The sequence below is a fragment of the Tachypleus tridentatus genome, chromosome 6 (genome assembly GCF_004210375.1).
Source record: "Tachypleus tridentatus isolate NWPU-2018 chromosome 6, ASM421037v1, whole genome shotgun sequence".
NCBI lineage: Eukaryota > Metazoa > Arthropoda > Merostomata > Xiphosura > Limulidae > Tachypleus > Tachypleus tridentatus.
This window is the reverse complement of record NC_134830.1, coordinates 44694808-44709865: the sequence shown is the minus strand read 5'-3', so window position 1 is coordinate 44709865 and position 15058 is coordinate 44694808. Positions and strand designations below refer to the sequence as shown.

At 35.1% G+C, this 15058-nt stretch overlaps 1 long non-coding RNA gene across 1 annotated transcript in view; it reads right to left on the bottom strand.

Annotated features, from left to right (window-relative positions):
• The window catches only part of LOC143252367 (uncharacterized), a 90431-nt gene continuing 75373 nt past the window's right edge, over nucleotides 1–15058 (bottom strand). Inside the window, exon 3 of the long non-coding RNA XR_013028959.1 lies at nucleotides 1–280. This is a non-coding gene — a long non-coding RNA (uncharacterized LOC143252367). The remainder of the gene's footprint in view (nucleotides 281–15058) is intronic.

Genomic DNA, 15058 nt, shown 5'->3' with positions numbered 1-15058 from the left:
ATTAATTTACTTGTTAAAATCTTAATTGTTCCAGCTAGAAAGCTCATTATAATAATATTTCTTCTATAAATATTGTATTGTTGAATACGTGACTATTAATTATTCGCCATAGAGCAGCGAATTTGATGTTGCAAAGTTAAACAAATTACATATTGTACTTAATTATTTCCTTTTCGAATTGTCCTCTGCTGGTACAGTGGTAAGTCTACGAATTTACAACGTTAAAATCAGGATTTCGATTCCTCTCGGTGGACTCAGCAGATCGCCCGATGTAGCCTTTCTATAAGAAAACACACACACCTTTTCGAATTAGTAAATATATTTCTAATCTTAGAAATGAATATTTACACTCTCAGCAAAGCTTTCAGATAGTCCAACATTTCATTAGTTATAAGTCAAATTCATTGGTAGTACAACTTAAATATAACAACAACACAGTTTCATAGTTAAATAACAATAATTTACGTATAGTCAGAAATCATAAATGAAACTACAGGTTACATATAAAGTACTGTTGAAGCTACAGTAAAACAAAGATTATGTTACATGTGAGTTAGTTGAAAGTTTAATTCCGAAAGTAAAATGTAAAATAAAGATACATAGAATATTCTGCTAGTGTACACGCCCCCTTCTGGGACAGTATCCAATCTTCGGATTTATAACGCTAAAATCAGGACTAGATTCCCCTCAGTAGACACAGCTGATAGCCAGATGTGGCTTTACTATAAGAAAAACAGACACACACACGCACGCCCAGTATACACACTTTGTTTCAAGAGCTGTCGACAGTGTTTCATAAAGTCCACAAAAGGACACCTTTAGCTTGTCGAAGATCTTGACAGATCCGATTCAACTCTTTCTGGACTATTTGAGAATTGTTCATAAGTTTGGTTAGTTCCTTAATCCTAGTTTCTTCTGTAGCGCATATCTCACAGAATCATTGTTCAGACCTCAATTCACCTGTTTGTCTGGACTTGGCAGTGATAAATCTATCTTTCTAAGATCTGTTTTCGCCATAATCTTCTTAAGAGGGAATTCCTTTATTTCGTAATTGGTAATGGATGACCATGTTTTAGAAGTATGAGTTAATAAAGAAGAGGTAGCCACTTTAGCCAGAATGGATAGTATAGCCCTAGCCATCTTATCCTTAGCATTACAAAAGTTGTAAAAAATAACCTTCGACATACCGTAACTCTCTCGCCTAGTCAATGAGTGAAAAAAATTGGTTTGAGATTTTATGGCCTGATTGCACATGAACTATATTTTTATTTTGTGTTGCCAATTTACGTCGTATCTCTGTATTTGACACTCTATCACTCGCATTCAAGACATGTTGAAGGTCATCAAATTATTTTACGTTGTCTGTTGAGATTTGCTAGTCCTTCGTAACTTCTGCTGGTTAAATTGAAATATTGGCATCTGAGAGTTTATTGAATAACAACTTGGAAGATGTATCTGCTGGTCTTTATCCAATGGAGTTTCTTCAAGCATAAAGCTATGCGTCCTAATGTCTGAGATTTAGTTTAAGGTATTAGCTATAATTAATTAAGTTTTCAGTACTGACGATGGAGTTTTAGAAATCTTGTATTGTTTCGACATTGTGTATCAGTCATCAATAATTAACTTCGAGCATTTAAGTGAGATGTGGATACTAGGATAGTTTTACTTAGAATTCCACCATGTTCACTGGCTATACATCCACACTTCTACTGTATCCTGCTGTCGCTATATCTTCTCTGAGTACACCATGTCCATAATGTAGACGCAAATTAAATAAACACTTTCTTATAGGTTGCAGTGAAAGACTATGTGCACTCCTACACAGTTTATCAGGACAGTGATACATCTAATAACTGTGTATTTGCAAAACTGTGATTCAGTGTGGTAAGTCCTATGTGGGAAGCATGGTGTGCTCTTGGGATAAGAACGTTGAACACATTTGTTGAAGTGAACGGTTATCAGAAGTTATGTCTTTATTATTCAGTAATAATGATCAGTCCCTGGAGCAATATGTGGCTCATGCATCACATCACACCATTCTGCACTCGGGATAAAACCACTACTGCTATACTTCAATAAGAACGCAAAGGCTTTCTGAGTCAATCAGTACTGGTGCTTTAACTAAAACACGCTTCAAAAATAGAAAATTATGCTCACAGTCGCTATTTCCCTGGAAGTGTGTGTGTGTATTTTACTTGATATAGAAAACAATAGAATAACTTTCATGAATGAATCGTAACACGAAGTGCACCTAATAACATTCGAAAACTCTTAAAGCTTTTCTTCTGTTTACTGGATGTGATGTGATTCCATTCCTTAACAGATGCTGAATTAGCAGCTTCTGTTTAGCTGACATCTCATTCCATTATTGGGTCAATTCTGTACACATCATCATGCAATTTTTCAACTTCATATCTATTATAGAAGAAGCTGAAGAATTTCAGCAAGTATTTCAAACGTCTTTCCAAAACTCAGAACATCTCTCACGCTTATGTTAAGCAATGTTCTCATTGTAAGTCCTACGGTACTAAATTAACGAGTCTTTCTAAGTCGACTGACTGAATGGAACAGCATTAACAAGTACTACAGTGGTAGACCAAACTCTCATGAGTTGGACTATTGTGAGGAATATAGTAAAAATAAACTTCTGTTTAGAAATATTATTGAAAAACCTATCAACTGTTTGCTTGAATCTCCTCGTTAGGATTGTTGTACAACAAGTATGACCATGGCTTGAGTTTATTGCACTAAGATTGTGCAACTTTTATGTGCAATTTAGACAAAATAATAGGTGCATGGAAGAAAGCGCAAGCATGAAGTTCTGTCTCCTATAAAAGGTGATGGATCTAGGATTGGATAGTTAGCCCTAACCAGGGTTGAACAGAGAAGAGACCTAGAGTAAGGCTTATGAGATTGGATTTCCCATATTTTAATATTTCGCTCTAATAATTTCAGTTGCAGTGCAGTAGCCAACACAGCCAATAAACTGGTCAGTGTCAACATGAAAACACGGAGTTCAGTTCACTTAATCAATTTTTCTTACATTAGATGTATGGGATTCGACTGTTTTCATCATTTTTTACAATGGTGTACGAATCTCTGGTTTTTTGCTGGTCAATTATTCTTGCACGAGCTTCATGACATATCACCTGTAATGTATTGCATATTTCTCTTACAAAAATCTATTGGGTCCTATTGTACTCGCGAGTACTACAGCTTTACCCTTGATGAAAGCAGTTTCACGACATATTTTCTTATTTGATCCAACTTTTAATACATCAATACAAAATCTAAGAAACAGAATTAATTATGGGTCTGTTAAGAGTCCCTGCTGGTTCACTATTGGCAGTCAGTTATATATAAAGTAAGAATATCGAGAGCCTGGACCAGTATGGACAAACATGTTTCAAGTCATTAGTCATTACACAAACACTGTGATCCTATTTTGCAGAGTAATGATGCTTGACACTAAAACAATTACCAAGAGAAACAAACAAACCGAAACGTTTGGACTGCGAGTCAGATCAAACATTGGCTACTTCCTAGCATTGATGAAATAGTACTTGAGTGTAGGTGGAACCCATGAAACCGATATAACTCAGTGGAAAGAGTGAATTTAATGAAAAGTGAGGCTACATTTTTATTTTTACTTTATGCTGAACAACTAGGAAAAGTAAATTAGTAGATGAAGTGATACACATTGTTGGAATCCTATATCCGTATAGGTTCACTGTTCCTCTCAATGGGCTAGTACAGCGGTATGTATCCGGAGTTACAACGTTAAAATCAGGGGTTCGATTCTCCTCGGTAGGCTCAGCAGATAGCTCAATGTGGCTTTGTTTTAAGAAAGCACACACAAGTTCACTGTGTTAAGTAAAATACAGCTAAAAACACCATACACATAATAAGCAAAAGGGTGAACGTTTAGAGGACAGCTTACAGAGAAAGGTTTAAACTACTAATCATCTTAACGATCACATTTTGTTCATAGCACTAAAATATATTAGCACATTATTCAGTGGTGTTCATGTGGGCAAACAATAATAAAAGGAAAGCTACAAGTGCAATAAACAGAAGTTTGTAAGAAATGATTAGCAGGCAATGTAGCACTTATGGAAGAGCAAAGTGTCAAGTTTCAAAAAATGTGGAATAGAGAGACGTTTACTATAAAAGCACAACAATGTGTGCAACGGAACAGTGAGGACTATTTATTTTAATACAAACTTTGTAAAGGTTTGTTTTTATTAATGCATACTATATGATTCTAATTTGAAAGTCAAACTTTATTTAATAATTTAAGGGTAATGCAAACATGACGCAAAGACGACTGATCAGAAGTTGACAGTTCTTTAATCTGCTCTGCAAAGTTTAAAAACTGGTACAGGTCCGAACTTGTCAGTAGATGGATAAGAAATGAGACAAATATAAAGACCAAATTGACCAATAATTGAGATAATGACGAAGGATACCTTCGTAAATTTAGCCAATCATAGAGATGATAACAAAATGACCACTCTTTATTTTCACGGGAATGTTGAGCTAATTGCGAAAAAAAAAGAAGTGCCATAGTTATGTGTTTGCAAAAAATGATCACGTGTCTCACTATTAAAAGGTGATTTTTTTTATATATTGCTGGATGATTAGTCCTAGAAATATTACTGTTCATATTAAACTGTCAAAATCATACCTAGGATTGATTAAACCTTTTTTTTTGTAATGCAAATGCACAGAATACAAGAAATTTTGATTTGTTTTTAGCGTGTTTGTGTGTTTTTTTTCTTATAGCAGAATCATCTCGGGCTATCTGCTGTGTCCACTGAGGGGAATCGAAACCTTGATTTTAGCATTGTAAATCCGAAGACTTACCGCTGTCCCAGTGGGGTACCATTTGTTTTGAATTTCGCGTAAAGCTACACGTGGACTATCCATGCTAGTCGTCCCTAATTTAGCAGTGAAGGACTATAGAGAAGACGACTAGTCATTACCTCCCACCGCCAACTCTTTGACAAATGAATAATGGGATTGACCGTAACGTTATAACGTCTCCCTGGCTGAAAGGGTGAGCATGTTTGGTGGAAAGAGGATCAGATTGTGGGTCGAGCGCCCTAACTACTTGGCCGTGCCGGGCGCTGCAAATGTTTACCAGGAACAAAACCTGCACTAATACTATGCATACATCATGTATCAGCCATTGAAATCATAAATTGCTCTGTAGATCTAACTGCACAGTTTCAGATTAGAGACTATATCACTAAATTTATATTATTCCGTTAATCCGAGACATTTTTATTGTTTTGAAAACAATCAAATATTGCCTGTTTCTTTCTGTGCGGTTTATAAGACTGTGCTATGTTAGCTGACTCGTTTAGATACCATTCTTTCTGCAAAAAGATTGTAACCAGAATCTCACAGAAGAATCTAAACTCTCAAGACTTATCGAAAAAGTGAGTTGGGTGGTTAAAGCAATAAATGTTCGCATAAAGTACTGGAAGCTATTGAACATGGTATTTATCAATACTCAGTTTTGTAGGTTATTATGCGATCTTTGTATCTGTTATCGATTTGCTCTTACACAAAATCTAGAAACTAATTTTGCTATCGAACAACCCATATTCAAACAGATGAAAATTTAAGGTATTCCAACATATAACAGACTGAAAATGTTTAGTATTAAGTAGGTTTATGTGGAAAGATATTGAAACAGATAATTTGTTTTAACTTTTCACAACTGAGTGATGAGTGTCTACTATTACTGACACTAGTTGTAGATATAAGAACATCCAACTGACCATGTAGTACGATATATGGACCTGAGTGAAAGAGGTGGTCATCTCTGTAAGAAAATTCAATCCCGCTTTGTTTCAAGTAACAATTCAGCATGACAGCCAAAGTGATCCTTGGATCTTGTCCGGTATAGCAGGTGTAGTAAGGCTCTGTGCACAAAGAGAACCGATATTGCTCCAGATACTCAAGCAGTACCAGAAGCTAACTCATAAGGCCACCACCTTTGTCTGAAGGTGTTCAGTCCAGAAACACAGATTTGCAAGACTACCTTCGGCCAGGATACACGTGTTCATACGGCTACCACCTTTGTTTGTCTGAAGGTGTTCAGTCAGGATACACATGTTCACACGACTACCACCTTTACCGGAATGTGTTTAGTCAGGATACACGTTTTCACACGACTACCACCTTCACCGGAAGGTGTTACACTTGCTGCAACAAATATCGAAGACGCTTCCCAAGAATCGAATACTAACTAAAAAATGGAATATGAAACATGACATATTTATGGGTGAGTGAAACTTGATTATCTGTGTTTCAGTAGTTATGGGAAACGATTAGCAAACTGTTGATAAATAAATAAATTCAAAGAACAGAGATATGCTGTATAGCCATGCACTTTTTGCTATAGCACTGTAGACTTGATAGCTCAGATATTACAAATAATCGATATTCAATAATTAAACTATCTTGTTTCGAAATCAAATATTTTTAGTTGAAAATGTGTAAAAGATTCAAATCTATCGTATCTTTGTTTTGTATTTTTTACTCACACGTCTTATTCTTAGTACGAAGTTTTACACTAAGATTGTTGACGTAAAAATATATATTAACGCTGTACTCAATTACGCATATAATTGGCTTATTTAAAAAAAAAAAAAACAGAAAACGATCGTACGCGAGGCACAAACCAACGTAAAGCCATAATTAAAAAGATAGGTGATCTAATATCAGATATCCCAGTTTTCTTTCGCGTTAATATAATTAGAAACATAGGTGATCTAATATCAGATATCCCAGCTTTCTTTCGTATTACTATCATTACAAACATGGGTGAGCTAATATCAGATACCCTCAGCTTTCTTCCGCATTAATAAATTGTATTCATTGAAGAAAAATGCAATCCTGAGGTACGAGAAAACGAATCATTTCAAGACTGAAGCCAACGTTACATAAAACGTTGTTCAGAAATCTCTGTCAAAAGTGGGTTTGAATCCCCGTGACACCAAACATACTCGTCCTTTCAGCCGTGTGGACATTATAAAGTTACGGTCAATCCCACTATTCGTTGGTAAAAGAGTAGCCCAGGAGTTGGCGGTGGGTGGTGATGACTAGCTGCCTTCCCTCTAGTCTTACACTACTAAATTAGGGACGTCTAGCGCAGATAGCCCTCGTATAGCTTTGCGCGAAATTCAAAACAAACCAAACCCTGTCAAAGGCAAACTAAAAAGTTTCCTTGCAACAGTGTTTTTATGAATCATCAAATTTATATAACTTTTATGATAAAACATAAATAGCGACAAATTTCTTCTACGTTTTACGTAACAAACATAAAAGCTTTTTTCGATTATTTCTAAGTTTATTGTGTAGGACAATTTACTATTCTACATAATAAAATCTCAATAAAATGTTACAAAATCTAGTGTTTATATTGACGGGTACTGCGTATGCATATCCCATGTCTCAGTCATGACTCGTAGTGCTTAGATTGAAGGGTTCTTTACATGTATATCTCACGTCTCGCTTACAACTTATAGTGTCTAACGTAACAGGTAGTTTGTGTATATCCCCACGTCTCAGTCACGTTTCCTAGTGCTTGCAATGAAGGCTTTTTTTGTATGTATATCTCACGTCTCAGTCATGACTTCTAGTGCTTATAGTAAAGGGTTCTTTATATGTATATCTCACGTCTCAGTCATGACTTCTAGTGCTTACAGTAAAGGGTTCTTTATATGTATATCTCACGTCTCAGTCATGACTTCTAGTGCTTATACTAAAGGGTTCTTTATATGTATATCTCACGTCTCAGTCATGACTTCTAGTGCTTATAGTAAAGGGTTCTTTATATGTATATCTCACGTCTCAGTCATGACTTCTAGTGCTTATAGTAAAGGGTTCTTTATATGTATATCTCACGTCTAAGTCATGACTTCTAGTGCTTACAGTAAAGGGTTCTTTATATATGTATATCTCACGTCTCAGTCATGACTTCTAGTGCTTACAATTAAAGGTTCTTTATATCTATATCTCACGTCTCAGTCATGACTTCTAGTGCTTACAGTAAAGGGTTCTTTATATGTATATCTCACGTCTCAGTCATGACTTCTAGTGCTTATAGTAAAGGGTTCTTTATATGTATATCTCACGTCTCAGTCATGACTTCTAGTGCTTACAGTAAAGGGTTCTTTATATGTATATCTCACGTCTCAGTCATGACTTCTAGTGCTTATAGTAAAGGGTTCTTTATATGTATATCTCACGTCTCAGTCATGACTTCTAGTGCTTATAGTAAAGGGTTCTTTTTATATGTATATCTCACGTCTCAGTCATGACTTCTAGTGCTTATAGTAAAGGGTTCTTTATATGTATATCTCACGTCTCAGTCATGACTTCTAGTGCTTATAGTAAAGGGTTCTTTATATGTATATCTCACGTCTCAGTCATGACTTCTAGTGCTTATAGTAAAGGGTTTTTTATATGTATATCTCACGTCTCAGTCATGACTTCTAGTGCTTATAGTAAAGGGTTCTTTATATGTATATCTCACGTCTCAGTCATGACTTCTAGTGCTCTCACGTCTCAGTCATGACTTCTAGTGCTTATAAAGGTAAAGGGTTCTTTGTATGTATATCTCACGTCTCAGTCATGACTTCTAGTGCTTATAGTAAAGGGTTCTTTATATGTATATCTCACGTCTCAGTCATGACTTCTAGTGCTTATAGTAAAGGGTTCTTTATATGTATATCTCACGTCTCAGTCATGACTTCTAGTGCTTACAGTAAAGGGTTCTTTATATGTATATCTCACGTCTCAGTCATGACTTCTAGTGCTTATAGTAAAGGGTTCTTTATATGTATATCTCACGTCTCAGTCATGACTTCTAGTGCTTACAGTAAAGGGTTTTTTATATGTATATCTCACGTCTCAGTCATGACTTCTAGTGCTTACAGTAAAGGGTTCTTTATATGTATATCTCACGTCTCAGTCATGACTTCTAGTGCTTATAGTAAAGGGTTCTTTATATGTATATCTCACGTCTCAGTCATGACTTCTAGTGCTTATAGTAAAGGGTTCTTTATATGTATATCTCACGTCTCAGTCATGACTTCTAGTGCTTATAGTAAAGGGTTCTTTATATGTATATCTCACGTCTCAGTCATGACTTCTAGTGCTTATAGTAAAGGGTTCTTTATATGTATATCTCACGTCTAAGTCATGACTTCTAGTGCTTATAGTAAAGGGTTCTTTATATGTATATCTCACGTCTCAGTCATGACTTCTAGTGCTTATAGTAAAGGGTTCTTTATATGTATATCTCACGTCTCAGTCATGACTTCTAGTGCTTATAGTAAAGGGTTCTTTATATGTATATCTCACGTCTCAGTCATGACTTCTAGTGCTTATAGTAAAGGGTTCTTTATATGTATATCTCACGTCTCAGTCATGACTTCTAGTGCTTATAGTAAAGGGTTCTTTATATGTATATCTCACGTCTCAGTCATGACTTCTAGTGCTTATAGTAAAGGGTTCTTTATATGTATATCTCACGTCTCAGTCATGACTTCTAGTGCTTATAGTAAAGGGTTCTTTATATGTATATCTCACGTCTCAGTCATGACTTCTAGTGCTTATAGTAAAGGGTTCTTTATATGTATATCTCACGTCTCAGTCATGACTTCTAGTGCTTATAGTAAAGGGTTCTTTATATGTATATCTCACGTCTCAGTCATGACTTCTAGTGCTTATAGTAAAGGGTTCTTTATATGTATATCTCACGTCTCAGTCATGACTTCTAGTGCTTATAGTAAAGGGTTCTTTATATGTATATCTCACGTCTCAGTCATGACTTCTAGTGCTTATAGTAAAGGGTTCTTTATATGTATATCTCACGTCTCAGTCATGACTTCTAGTGCTTATAGTAAAGGGTTCTTTATATGTATATCTCACGTCTCAGTCATGACTTCTAGTGGTTATAGTAAAGGGTTCTTTATATGTATATCTCACGTCTCAGTCATGACTTCTAGTGCTTATACTAAAGGGTTCTTTATATGTATATCTCACGTCTCAGTTACCTTTTCAAACAGCTTTTTTCTTCAAAATGTTTATTCAAGAAGTTTATAAAACCTCATACAGTTTATGACATAACAGTTAATTTTGACAACCTAAAACGTATTTGAAATCCAACATTGTTTTATTATATTTCCAGTAGAGACCAGTTTAGAAGATGACGTTTGCCCGTTACTTATTTTCGATATGAGATCAAGTGAAACGTAGGCATGCGCATAAACACTACCTCTTAAAAATCAATAAATACCAGATTATAGCAATAAGTATTAATAAGTTCCGACAACACAATCAAATAAAAATAAATATCGTATAAAAAGCCCACATTTTGACCACTTAACACTTATCCATTTATACACAGGTACGTACAAATAAAATATGAACTACTCACTTTGTTTGACCTATACATGTATACAGTCATGTGAAAAAGTTAGGACACCCTATGAAAGCCTATGTATTTTTGTAAAATTTTTGGATACATAGATATTTAGTCTCAATTTTAACAAAACTGAGAAATTTTAAGAATATAACTAAACAATTTAAACTGAAGTAAAGACTTTTTAAGATCTTCTGTAAATGTAATTCTACAAAAATGCATATTCTAACTGAGGAAGAAGATAGGACACCCTACCCCCTGATAGCTAGTGTTACCCCCTTTGGCTGAAATAACTGCAATGAGACGCTTCTTGTAGCCATCTACCAGTTCTCTGACATCAGTTTGAAGAAAGTTTGCCCCACTCATCAAAGCAGAATTCTGTCAGCTGTGAGATGTTTGAGGGGTTTCTTGCATGTACAACCCGTTTCAAGTCACATCTCAGTGGAATTAAGATCTGGGCTTTGACTCGGCCATTCCAGGACTCTCCATTTTTTAGTTTTCAGCCAGTCCTTTGTGGATTTACTGGTATCTTTTGGGTCATTGTCGTGTTACAGGGTCCAGTTCCGCTTCAGCTTTAATTTTCTTACAGATGGACTCACATGATCCTCAAGCACCCTTTGATACTCAGTAGAATGCATGGTGGATTCTATGATTGTGAACTGTCCAGGTCCTGTTGCAGCAAAGTAGCCTCAAATCATGAGACTTCCACCTCCATGCTTCACAGTTGGGATGAGGTTCTTTTCCTGGAATGCTATATTTGGTTTACGCCAAACATGTCTTCTGTTCTGGTGTACAAATAATTCAATTTTGGACTCATATGTCCAAAAAACATTATTCCAGAAGTCCTGGTCTTTGTCTACATTCTCTCTGGCAAACTTCAATTTGGCCTTGATGTTTCTCTTAGAGAGCAAAGGTTTCCTCCTTGCACACCTCCCATGCAAGTTAAACTTGTGCAGTCTCTTTCTGATTGTAGAGGCATGTTGTGGGTCCCGTGATGACATGTTAGGGTGTTTGGAGACCTCTTTTAGCATCTTGCGGCCTGCTCTCGGGGTGAATTTGCTTGGACGACCAGACCTGGGGATGTTGGCAGTTGTTTTAAAAGCCCTCCACTTGTTGACTATTTTCCGGACAGTGAAATGGCTGATTTCAAAATCTTTTGGGATCTTTTTAAATCCCTTACCAGACTCATAAGCTGCTACAATTTTCTTTCTGAAGGCCTCAGACAGTTCTTTTGCTCTCACCATGGTGCTCACTCTCACTTCAACAGTCAGGAGCACACCAAACTAAATGTCTGAGGTTTAAATAGGGCAAGGCTCATTCAAAATGCTGAGTAACGACCTTCTAATCATGTGCACCTGGTGTGATACACCTGTGTGTGAGTTGAACCATTTTAAGTGGGAATAAATGTGGTGGTGTCCTAACTTTTTCCTCAGTTAGAATATGCATTTTTTGTAGAATTACATTTACAGAAGATCTTGAAAAGTCTTTTCTTCAGTTTTAATTGTTTGGTTATATTCCTATAATATTTCAGTATTGTTAAAATTGAGATTGAATATATATATATCCAAAAATGTTACAAAATACACAGGCTTTCATAGGGTGTCCTAACGTTTTCACATGACTGTATAGATATATGATACATTTTATATCCCACATTATAGCTTGTACTCTGGGATCCTTTCATTTAATGCAGCGTTTTTATGTTAATTTATTTTTGTTTCATCTTGTTTTTGGTTGAAGCAAACTAATATAATTAGAGGTTTGGATGTGCTGTTTTTAATGCAGTCGTTCCTTTTGATTCTGTTTTAATTTAATTTACTTATATATTCTGGTATTCATTTTCTCACATAGCAACGCTTATTGAACTTACACGAGATACAACTGGAAAAAGGCACGGCATGGCCAGGTGGGTTAAGGCGTTCGACTCATAATCTGAGGGTCGCGGGTTCGAATTCCCGTCTCACCAAATATGTTCGCCCTTTCAGCCGTGGGGCGTTATAATTTGACGGTTAATCCCACTGTTCGTTGGTAAAAGAGTAGCCCAAGAGTTGGCTGTGGGTGGTGATGACTAGCTGCCTTCCCTCTAGTCTTACACTGCTAAATTAGGCACGACTAGCGCAGATAGTCCTCGTGTAGCTTTGCGCAAAATTCCAAAACAAACCAAAGCAACTGAAAAAATAACTTTCAGCTGTCATTATACGTGCTATCTTGTCCGTCAGTCAATTAAAAAATGCAAAGTTATGAGCTTTCAAAGCAAGTATACATTGAAATTAAAGAATTATGATATAAAATATCTAGGGAATTTACTAATATTGTCAAAGTAATTTATACTATTGTACAAAGTAAAAGCTATAAAATAGGTACGAACGGTTATTAGAGAGTAAGAGCGAACAGCGAGCGACATTTATTTCTTTAAAAAAAAACCAACACTTCTGATAAAACTTTATACCCATGAGCACTTTTTGTGTATATACTAAACGTTAACGTCTAAATGTAAACTTAATACGCAAAAGACAGAGACAAAATGAGTCGCTGTAGTCTTTGTCTGCTCTGATGCTTCGAAGCGGAAGTGTGTTATTCTCGTGTCCGATGACATAACACACATTTTTGTAGAATCCATTTGTGTTTATAATTTATTTTTAAACGAGTTTTCTTTGGAAAGAAGAAAAGAAACTATTAAAATTTGTTGTTAACCGATAAAATATTAAACTCTGATAATTCCAGACTAGTGAATTTATAACGTTACTGTCCACACTAGAATGGAGAACACATTATACATATCAATTAGGTGAAAGAACTTTGTTGAAACAAACAAACAAAAATGACTATTAAAACTTTTGTAGCAGGGTACATGGATTTTTCAATAGTTACTTATCAAACTAAAATGTTCGTAATTATATAATTGGAGTTTTAAATTCTGCTGTAAAGATGACCACGTTGATGAAGAGGGATTATTTTTAATTTAAAAGCTTCGTAACATTGGATATGATAAAAACACGCTTCTATAAGTTGTAACTTAAATGGAACAAATAAACAATTATGGTTAAAGCTCAATTTTAAAAGCGTAAATCTACGGGCTGAATAATTAGTACTGAGTTGTATAACAAGTTCTTATTTAATATCGAGAAATATCCATCAACACTAATCAGAATGTGTGAGCTATTGAGGAATTTCATTAATTTTATGTGAATTACAATACCTGTTATATCAGTTACCTACCAAGATGCTCGTTGTTTGCTATTAATCGTAAAGTTACATAGAGGAGTGGATATATCTGTGCTCTGCCCACTACGGGTATCGAAACACGGTTTCTATGGATACAAGTCTTACTAACTCGCAGGGAGCAAAATGTGGAATCAGGTAAATATTTCGTAGTTGTTGACAATTTTTATGGTAAAGACAGAAAAGAGGGCACTTTTGGGCATAAGGGCAGGAAGACCTCTGTGTAAGTCACTGTATTAAATGATAAATATTCCAAAAGACAAAAAATATTTATAATATGAAAATATGAGCTGATGCCTTACCTATTATGTATGTATATATATATATATAGATATAAATAGATATTATTCTTAAAATAGATAAATAAAAGTCCAGAAATAAACAAAAATAATTCTTAAAAATTCGTGAATTGTGTTGGTTTTGATTTCTCTCTTTACAGGGAAGTCATTATTAAATATCTTGTGACGCATATTATCAGTTAGCAATCGAATTCGTCAATAGGATAGTAAAAAAAAATACATTTATCACCCTGGTGGCAAATACTGTCAGTGAATAATTGTTAGAAAAGTGTATATACATAACACGAGGAAACACGTATTCCATTGTGCAACTCTCCCACATCATTCACGACCGCGTTATCTACTGTTTCCAGGACCAAAATCTCACACGTAAAGTAGGTTATCAACAAGGAGTTTCCATGTTCAACAATAACTTCTATTAGTCACCATTTTCATGACCGGTCTTCTTTGAATTTATCAATAAACTGTAAGTTTTGTTTTAGTGACTAATTCTGCAGCATTAATAAGGTATTTGTTACTGTAAACGTAGTTAAATCGTGACTGGATAAAACAAATATTTCTAGTTGTTTCCTATAACTTATTTAACAAAATCAATATATATAATAAGAAAATATATTGGTAATAATAACCAATAGTACTTCTGACCACTTTAATGAAGTACACTAATTCTTGATTCTTTAGGAGGACTCTAATGCTGAACGATGAAAAACGAAAAAAAAAGAGGATGTTCGAGATGACTTCTTACAACTTCCAGTCTCAGTCTTCTGTCTTGAGTAAAATAATCACAGGTCGTTCTAGATCAGCAAAATTAGGAATAATGAAAAAGGTCACATCAGTTAAGATAGATGTTTTCATAACCAGTGGGCAAACAAATTTTCAGTTCTTAAGACGTTAAGTGCATCCTTTTCTATTTCTTTGTAATAATGCTTGTGAAACAAACAAAATTCGAAAACATATTCAAATGTAAAGAAATGACTTTACTATTAGTTATTTATCTACTTGTGCGTGTGCGGCTTGTAAAGATTAGACTCAACCACTTATTTGAGTAGAGCTTCGAAAGAAGAAAATAAGAAAAGGGAAAATAAAAATTAAA